The 10,391-nt window shown below is 31.1% G+C and overlaps 2 long non-coding RNA genes across 7 annotated transcripts; one reads left to right on the top strand and one right to left on the bottom strand.

Moving 5' to 3' along the window:
- Positions 1-968: 968 nt before the first annotated feature.
- Positions 969-1,429, bottom strand: LOC142224243 (uncharacterized). Its single transcript, XR_012719092.1, has 2 exons — positions 1,240-1,429; positions 969-1,182 (listed from the first exon to the last, which is right to left on the bottom strand). It is a non-coding gene; the product is annotated as an uncharacterized LOC142224243 (long non-coding RNA).
- A 1,757-nt stretch (positions 1,430-3,186) lies between these two features.
- On the top strand, positions 3,187-10,391 carry LOC142224225 (uncharacterized). 6 transcript variants are annotated; one of them, XR_012719082.1, is made up of 10 exons: positions 3,206-3,269; positions 3,341-3,491; positions 4,834-4,902; positions 5,167-5,255; positions 5,671-5,719; positions 6,014-8,626; positions 8,691-8,796; positions 8,862-9,387; positions 9,453-9,816; positions 9,881-10,391. It is a non-coding gene; the product is annotated as an uncharacterized LOC142224225 (long non-coding RNA). The 6 variants fall into 6 exon arrangements; XR_012719084.1 differs by lacking the exon at positions 3,341-3,491 and having other exon boundaries at positions 3,187-3,269; XR_012719079.1 differs by lacking the exon at positions 3,206-3,269 and having other exon boundaries at positions 3,276-3,491.

Raw genomic sequence — 10,391 nt, 5'->3', positions numbered from 1 at the left:
AGAAAAACTGAATTTTACATTGAGTGTACTAAGTTCGAGTTTAGCCGCTAAAATCGCTAAAGTGAAAACTAAATCAGTAAGAAAAAGGCATAAAAGTATACATATTTGTTGCAATTTTTTTTATAACTTGATGGGAAAAAGCCCAAAGCAAATTTTCACAAAGTTTGTATTCCTTAAAATGGATTATTTATTTATTTAACTCATTTTACAACCAAGCCGAAATGGCCATATACGGTTACAGGGATACTCAAAATAAGGAATTACATTAAATTTACTTAAAAAAGAAATTATAAAAATAATTAGGACTACAATCAAGGACTGCAAAAACCTTATTACTAAGTATATATCTTACTACTATATGTAGACAACGTTACAAAAACCATTTGATATATATATATAAAAATTTAGGAATTGATCACTACTCTCAAGTAGTAATCATTACTTTTCTAAAGAAAAGTAATCGTGAAAAAATGACGATTTTAGCGGCTAAACTCGAACTTAATACCCACCTTTAGGCTCGAAATCTATTAAAAGTAGTTTTTAAATCCCTTATTTATAAAGCAAATGACAATTGAAATCTAGTTAAAGTGGATTTTGGAAGTGTGAATGTGAATGAGGTATAAAAGAATCATTGTGTTCAAGTTGCGCTTGGGGATTCACAAAATATCAAAATGGCTTTTGTAATAATAGTGATGGCAAAATACTTTCATGTACATTTCGTACTTTTTGATACATTTCCCCCATCGCAGTTGGTGTTTTTTTGTAGTGCTACAATCATATACGACATCAAAAACTCGTCGGAAAAGCGCCGTCACTATTGAGAAGTTGTACCACGCCAAGTTACTACAAAAATGTTTCGCATGAGTGCAATTATTAGGTGCCTTTATAGATCAATTTAGAACGACGCCAATAAGGGACCCTCCAAACAATCAGAAAAAGTGCATTTTAAGATAGTTGTAAAAGAATCATTGTGGTCGAGTAAAACACGTTTGTTTAGATATTTATTAATTTGATTAAACATTTACAAATTCTTAAAAATATAACATTTACACCACTATCACATTACATTTAACATAATTTTTGGCATTAATGATGATGTTGAGTTACAAGTAGCGAGTTACATGTTGCTGCGTCTATCAACCAGTGTTTTTATTCCATGGAGGCAGCGTGTCTGTAAAATATCTGAAAAACAATCACTTTATTCCATTTGGAAAATCACCAAATTGTTCACCAATATACCTTTCACAATTTTAAGCGTATAATCTATGTTTTCAGAACTTTATTTTCGTTTTTATTTAATTAAAATATAACAAGCTGGTTGCGCTTGGCGTTTCACAAAAAAATTGCTTTTTTAACAGTAGGGATGGCAAATTACTTGCATGTACTTTTTGATGTACCTTTTCATGATGGTTGAAGTGACATTTACGAGTCTGTGGTAACGATAAGGTTGAAATGGAACTTTGAAATGCTGGCAGGGGTAATGAATTTTTTTTTTAATTTCAACTGTGAAACACGAACAGTTATATTTGATTGCCCCATACCCTACGTACGTTGCGTTGTCATTAACGTGGTTGTAACCCGATATTACAGAAATACTATATGTCTTTGCCAAGAAACACAAGGATGAGCATTTTTCATAGGTAACACCATACCAATTTGATAGTGAATCCCATCTTCAACCTTAATTCAAATAGCCTTGCAAATTGCTTGCCTTCAACAAATTTTCCAATAGGTTTGAAGCATTAAAATGAAATTTAGTTTGAAAAGTTGTTGCTAATATGTTGAGAAATTGTTGCTAACGTGTTGAATGAAAAATGTTTGAAAGCGTATTGGGTATAATATGGCGTTCTCACCAAGCATGTTTTGGGCTTTGAAATGTTTTCCCTTTTATAAGCATTTCAAAACGAGTTGTTTTCCCCATACAGAAATCAAGTTCAAAACATAAGTTTTCCTCCAACACATGTCAATTTTATAATGTAAACGCCCCTAATTTGGAATATGCTCTGAGTACTCTTTTCAAAATATATGTCAAATTATTAAAATAAATTTCATAAAAAAACAAATAAAAAAGGCTTCGAAGAACATAGGGATGTGAAAATAAAGCTGAGTACCATGTTCGGTTTTTTCACCAAAACACTAAATTAAGAATACAAATATATTTATGAAGACGATTATATTTTGATCGAGTCTTGCCAAAGAATGGATGGAAAAGATCCAAGGAATTGATTTCAAATAATTTTATATTTTTAAATTAGTTAATTAAAAAAAGTAACCGTGAAAACAAGCTGGTTTTCAGCTTGAAAACTGAACATAGTACTCAGCTTAACGTGTTGAATTCTACTATTGAGGATAATGTCTGTTTTTTGTTGAGAACGCCATTTTCTCAACAATTTCTCAAATTGAATTCTAAGCTAATTCTTTGAAAAAATTTTTGAAGGCGTATTGAGTATAAGCATTTCTCCAATGCTTGTGTTTATTGGGTGGTTTCTAGGAACGCCGTTGCTAACTATTTTAGTCGCCTTTGTCCTCACAATAGACGCGTTGTTTGCGCGGACGATGGAACGGTTTTGAATTAGGATAGAACTACTTGTGAGAGAAAGAAGAGGAGATACCAGGGATGGAAAATGTAGTACTATAGTACTTTTTTCAATACTATTTCGCCCTGGTCAGTACCGTAGTACCCCCGCGAACGATTTAGTACCATTTGTGTAGACATTTTTGAGCAGATATCAGATTTATGGTAGAATTGTTTTTTACAAAATATTTCAATATTTTGAGAATGTCTTTAACAAACTTTTTTTTCGTCAAAATGTTATCTTTTGTAAAATTTTATTTTTCTATAGTATATTTATCAAACTTTTATTTCTATAGAAAAATTTGTCAACATTTTATTTCTATAGAAAATTTTGTCAACATTTTATTTCTAATTTTATTTCTTTAGAAAATACAGCTGTGACAACCGTGATTACAATACTACGGTAGACTTTGTAAGCGGATATAAAACTAAAAAAAATTAAATTGAGGAGTTGACAAACAAAATTTTGCTGTAATTTTATTTTCTTCTAAAAGAGCTCTCGACAATAATCTTCCAATGGAATTTTTGTTGAAATTTAGTGAATAGTACTTTTTCGCTCAAAAAAATACCTTTCTTAAAAATTGTATTTTCCATCCCTGGGAGATACCATGCGATTTGAGAATAACATCATTTGAGAATAACATCATTGAGAATAACATCATACTTGTGAAACACCTAGAGTTTCGGAAAATATGTAAGTGTGTATAGGGAAATAATTTCATCAAAATTATTGGAATCATTTAATTGAATCAAGTAAAAAATTAGTTGAAAGTGCCGAAATAATTCTGTGGTATTGCCATTTTCGCGATTGAGGGCTAAACAAGCGCGATACATATTAAATCTTGTGATACATTCCGAGAAAAAGTACTTCCTCATCCACAATTAGTTTTAAAAGCAAAAAAGAAAAAGAATTCTGGTACGTTAATTTTCTTTTTTAGAAAAGGTATTAGCATACGTATTATTAGTAAATGCATTATTTTGTATTGTTAAAAAGTGTTATTTACAAAATAAAGTAAAAGGTCGGTATTATGCTCAATTTTCGAGTTGAAAAATCACTTTATTTTCGTGATTACTTTTTCTGAAATAAGCAAAATTATGCATGAAAACAAACATATTTATATTATATCTTGAATAAATCTACATAAATTGAGTTAGATTATCTGCTTTAAATTAAATTATTTTAATAAAGTAACCGCGAGAAGCTAACATAGAACCAAACTTTTCTTACCATCATTTATTTGCGACATTTGTGTTATCGATATTATCGCGCTAAAATAGCCATATGCACAGACTTTTCTTTAATAATTTTGTCACTAAAATAAAGGCTCAAATCTACTTTTGTACAAGTGGTCCGATTGTCCAATTTGTATACTTTTCGATTCTAAGCACAAAATGTAATATACCACATTTTGACGGAAGACATATTTTCATTGCCACGTATATTGGATTTAGTATCCATCGCACTTAATCATCATAAAAGTAATATATTTAGAATAACATGGGCCCGGAGATGTCCTGGGTTCGCGTTAGGTCACTTTGGACTCTGTCCATAGGAGAAAGACTCAAACCCCGGCCGAAGGCCGGCTATTTATCCTCTTTGGGTTCGCGTTAGCCCACTTTGGACCCTGTCCATAGAAGAAAGTCTCAAATCCCGGCCGAAGTCCGGCTACCTATCCTCTTTGGGTTCGCGTTAGCCCACTTTGTAGCCTGTCCATGAAAGTGTCAAATCCCGGCCGAACGCCGGCCACCTATACCCAATTTTTAAGGGTCGGTATCTCTAAAACTACGCTCTCCCGACAAAATTTTTACTTAATATTTTCTGCTTAATATGTACTATTTTTAACAAATACGCAAAAAACACGGAATTTTACTCATTTCATGAAAAATTGCTGTCAGAATTAAGAAAACTATAAAGAAAAAATACCGATTTTTAGATGTCAATATCTCGAAAACCAGGCTTTTCCGCCAAATTTTTTACTTACATATTCGATTTGAAATCCCTTCTGCTACACTCAAAAATTTTGTTTATTTTTAACAACTTGTGCTAAAGTAGATTTGTTCCAAAATAAAACAAGTATTGTTACAACTGTTAATCATGTACAACAAATAGTGTGCAGCATTACATTAAATTTCGCTGTAGTTTGGTATTAGCAATGATTGCCAATTTTAAATCTATTCTGAATTGAATATAGCCTCCATACATTTATGTTTGTTGGCTCTATCTTTAAAATAAATGTAATCTGTATTTTATATTACAGGTACTTTCATCTATGCTATGAATAAATTGGAATCCAATACGGACACTCAGTGGTGAAAAATATGAAGAGGTAATTTAAACACGATGCTAATGGAAAAATTTAACCTCTCTAATTTAATATGATGAAATTAAGCGCAGGGGTACAGAACATGGTAAAATGTGACCATGGAATGACACGTTCATAAAAACATATGACCCGAGGTCACAAATAATGTTTTTAGTCGTAGTCATTTTAGAAATATGCATAACTGAAAAATTTATCTCAAAATTATTTTTATTCTTTTTTAAACGATTTACATTACATATTTCTTATTCCATTTTCCATACATTTCAGGCCTATGGAGCTATGTCGAACTATGATAGGGAAGGATGATGGATATTTCGATCGTTCACAAATATGATAAACGTAGAAAACTATAAATGGTAAGATCCTGTTCAATTTATTTTTATTAATAAGAATTTTGTACGAACATTATTGAATTCCAAATTTTTTATAATTTGCTGCTATACGTTTACATATATGCCAGCAAATTGTCAAACCCTTTTAACCGAAAATGATGATACTGTGCAGGGGTACAGAACATGGCAATATGTGGCCATGAAGTGAACAATATTTAAAAACAATTCGATCCGAGATCTGATGTTGTTTTGAATTTGTTTACTTTAGAAATATGCCCTTCTGATAAAAGTTGTGATGCCAAAATCTATGTAGTTGAAATAATTTCCAATTCTGAAAATAAATCTTAGCTTCATGGATTTTGGCAATCAAAAAAAAAAATGTATTCTCAGTTTAAGTCTTAGACTTCTAGTGATTTTCTTTTAAATTTCTACATTACAGTCGAAGCCCTGACTCTATAGTGTTATCATGAAACAATAGGATTGAAATGGTAAGTACGTTATGATTATATTCATCAGTTGATAAATTTTGTATGCTGCATACATAGTTTTCACTTTTTAATCCTTAAGGTAGGTATTAAGTTATAGTTTTGTGGCTAAAATCGCCATTTTCTTTAATAATCCATTTTAAAGAATATGAACTTCAAATATACATCAAGATATATTAAATTTAGCATACATTTTTTACTGGTTATTTTAGCTGCAAAAGTCGAACTTAGTACTCATCTTTATTATGAAATTGTTAGGTTTTTATTTATTTTTAAAATTTTTCCTATCAATGTCAGCAGACTCAAGTTTTGTGTTCGGAGCGTTGAAGTTCGGGCGTTTCTTGGTTCCTGGAGTAAATACCGCCCTGAACCTAAAGCCGAAAATCAAGATGCCACGAGCTCTGAATGACGTGTTGTTGCATGTGAGGAGACTAAACGCAATGCTTAATATGAAAACCATTTCTGCATTAAAAAATATGTTGTAAAAATAAAAATCTATCTATGTATTTTTGAATAATAATAACCGTTAATTTTTAATTGAAATGTCTTCAATCTCATATATGATAGTATCAATCGCCAAATTTTGTTGGAAAAATTTTGGGATAATTTTTTTTTCTGTGAGTGCATCTCTAGCGGAAATTTCCTCTGCCCATAAGGAATATATGGCAAAGTGGTCATAAGCAGCCAAACGATATGTCTGCTATCAGGAAGTATATATTGACAGTTTTGTAAATGAAAGTTCCGTGAGTTTGGTTATCATGTTTTCTCCATGAGAAACCCAAATAAAATGTCTGCATGTTTTATATATGAACATTCCCATAGAAGTTCGGGATAAATATGCTATTTGCTTATACCTCATACACATTAGGCTCGAAATCTACTAAAAGTAGATTTGAAATCCCTTTTTATAAAGTAAATGACCGTTGAAATCTAGTCAAAGTGGATTTTGGAAGTGTAACGTGAATGAGGTATTAGGTGCATTCGAGGTACCTTTGGCGGTAAATTTCTTTGCAATTTATTTCTTAGGCCTAGTACGCATCTCTTAAGGTCAGTATGCACATCAAGCGGACATTTTGTTTGTATCATAGTTTTACCATGCCTTTCTTATGGAAACGAAATGTAAATAGTTGAATTTTTAGCAAATATAGCAAGGCATTCATATTGTCGGCACTCGTACGAAATTTTACCTAGGTTAGGTTAGGTTATGTGGGAGCCCGATGTATCAGGCTCACTTAGACTATTCAGTCCATTGTGATACCACAGTGGTGAACTTCTCTTATCACTGAGTGCTGCCCGATTCCATGTTAAGCTCAATGACAAGGGACCTCCTTTTTATAGCCGAGTCCGAACGGCGTTCCACATTCCAGTGAAACCACTTAGAGAAGCTTTGAAACCGTCATAAATGTCACCAGCATTACTGAGGTGGGATAATCCACCGCTGAAAAACTTTTTTTTGGTGTTCTGTCGTAGCAGGAATCGAACCCACGACCTTGTGTATGCAAGACGGGCATGCTAACCATTGCACCACGGTGGCTCCCTAGCTTGAATGCCAATAACATAGTTTTGTCATACACTTCTTATGTACGATAATAACGTCTCAAGGAATTTTATTTTGCAAATATAGAAATGTGCAAAAATTTTCAGTAGAGATGTATACCGAACATATTTCAAGCCCGGTATTAGCGTGTAGAGAAGATTTCCTTTACCTGACAATAACATTTTGAGCATGTTTGCTGAAAATCTTATTGTTGCCGTTTGTTTAAAAGTTCGTTTAGAATAGATTCTATAGAAATAACATATTGACAAAATTTCTAAATCAGAACGGATATATCCAGCATAAAACCTAAATGTGGTATCTTGAAAGCGGTAACATTTAATACAACTTACGGCAGCTGATGTATTGATGCATTTATCCCATTTTATTTGCTGATCTATGGAACCATTCGAGGACGCTGTCATATCCATAGATTGGGGAAACTTATCCTTCATTTCGATCACAATTTGATTTGAATTTTGTGGCTTTCAAAACATCTTTGTGCAACGTAGAAGTATAAAAATATGGAAATTATATTAATTGGTAAGTCCAAACGGAATGAAAAATTTTTAGAAGTCACTAAACGCATATTTGCAGAAAACTAAGATCTTTGAAAAAAAAAAATCTTTCAAAGCGCAACGAATCGATAATCTATCTCTTTAACTTAATTATCAATAGTCTTTTTCCATGTCTACTATGGATTTAACGTCAGTTCAATTGTCATCCCACCATCAGCTTAATTTGTTATTTTGTGAAGTCCTATTGCTGAAAATATGTTCTAATGCCCGTAAAGTAATGAATTTTGATATAATTTTGTGACACCAATATCCTGGAGGAAGTCGAATTTTCGATGCAAAAATTTTTAAAAATTATGTTTTTTTTTTATTGATATGTGTGAGTTATATATGTATAATGAGATAATTACTTTTTTATTGTTATTGTAGCGTATTATAGTTTTCGCTTATTTTCGATATTGTTTTCTTTTTATGTCAAAAATGAATAAAATATATATACTGTTACGAATGAGATAATTATCCCAATAAACACAGGATGAGCGTTTTTCAAATGCAACAATTTTTCAGTTTGAGGGTAAATATAATTTTCAACATAAATTCAACTTGACTTGAAATAGCTCATCTGCAATACATCTTCAAATTGTTTGCGAATTACTTCCAATTTGCCAAAATGTTGACGAAATCTTTGAAAAGGTGTTGAAGATGATATGAGAAAACTTTGACAAAACACTACCCTAAAATGCAACGAAAAAACCATGTGGTTTTCAATACTTATTTGTGCAACGAAGTTCGTGGTCAATTGCAAGAAATAAAAAAAAATGGAAAATTTTAGACAAATAACCAAATAGTATATAAAAATAGGTAAGTGAAAATAAAAAATGAAATAAAACTTTAAGGAAGTCACTAAATGTATATCTCTTTGCAGAAAACTAAAATTATGGATTATACGTTCTTGAAAACATTAAAAAGCTGACCAATGAAAAAAAGGTGGACAATTAACTGGAACTGCTTCAAATAGTTTATAATAATTGGTACGTCAATACGAAAAATTAAATCAACACTTTAAAGAAGTCACTAAATTTAAATCTCTTTGCAGAAAACTATAATCTTTGGATGCTACATTCTTGCAAACAATAAGAAGCTGACCAATGAAAATTGAGTAGCTTATCGACAAGAAAAAGTTTCCAGAAACATTACAAGTGCAACCAATTAAAATTGTTAAAAACAACAAATTGTTGAAATCAACAACTTCTTGATGAAAATGTGCATCACATCGTCAGTTTAATTCATATGCTATTATCAGTTTAAAATGGATAGTTTGTGAATTCCTTCTGCTGAAAATCAATTCTCACACGCGGTCCAGTACGTTCCTAATTTCAAATTGCTCGCATGTTAATAAAAGGAAGGAACCAAAAGGAAGGAAATCGAATTATAAATGCAAAAGTGTTTACTAATAATGTTTAAGATATTTAAAGTTTTGTTGTTTGTTTTTTTTTTTGTTCTTATTTGTTGACGAAAAAACCACATGGTTTTCAATACTACTTTGGACAACAAAGTTCGTGGAAGAAATAAAAAAATGTGGAAATTTTTTAATAATCAATTGAAATTGCTTATAATAATTGGTAAGTAAAATTAAAACACGAAATGAAAACTTTAAGGAAGTCACTAAAATCAAATCTCTTTGCAGACAACTAAAATATTTGGATGCTGATTCTTGGACACATTAAGAGACTGGCCGATGAAAAATGATAGTGGCATATCGAGAAGAGAAAGTTTCCATAAATCAAAGTGCAACCAAAAACACGTGGTATTTATTCTTTTCCATATCAACAACTACTGGATGATAATTCGCATCACATCGATAGTTTAATTTACATCGCATCATCGGTTTAATTTGTTATTTTGTGAATTGAAATTGCTGGAAATTTATTCCAATTATCTAGTCATCAAGTTCCTGAAAATTGCCAGTATTTTAATAACAACAATTTTGTAAAACCAACGTTCTTGAGGAAAACACGAAGTACGTGGTCAGTTGGAAGAAATACAAATTGGTAAGTCAAAATAAAAAGTGAAATGAAAACATAATGGAAATCACAAAACTCGATTGTTTTGCAGAAAACTAAAATCATTGGATGGTATATTCTTGGAAGATGTTGGCCGATGAAAAACCGATGAAGGGAACAACAAAGAAAAGTTTTCAGAAAACTTACAAGGTGCAACCAATTAAAACAAAGTGCAACAATTCCTATATCAAGAACTTCTGGATGAAAATGTGCATTACATCAATTTACATCCCGTCATCAGTTTGATATTTTGTGATTTCCTCTTGCTGGAATCTATTCTAACACACAAGCCAGCAAGTTCCTCGATAGTAATTATTTCAAATTGCCAGGATATTAATTAATAGTTATTTGACACCAACATTATGGAGGAAATGGAATTATACATGTAAAAATGTTTAAGATATTTAAAGTTGTATTCATAGTTTTATTTATTAATACGTTTAATAAGATAATTACATTTTGATTGGTATTATATTATTATTTTTATATATTATTAATGTTATTTTTAAGATTATTATATTTGTTAACGAAAAAAATAATAAAATTTACAAAATCTCTAGAAA

This window comes from Haematobia irritans, chromosome 1 (genome assembly GCF_050003625.1).
Source record: "Haematobia irritans isolate KBUSLIRL chromosome 1, ASM5000362v1, whole genome shotgun sequence".
NCBI lineage: Eukaryota > Metazoa > Arthropoda > Insecta > Diptera > Muscidae > Haematobia > Haematobia irritans.
This window is presented reverse-complemented; position numbering and strand designations above follow the sequence as displayed.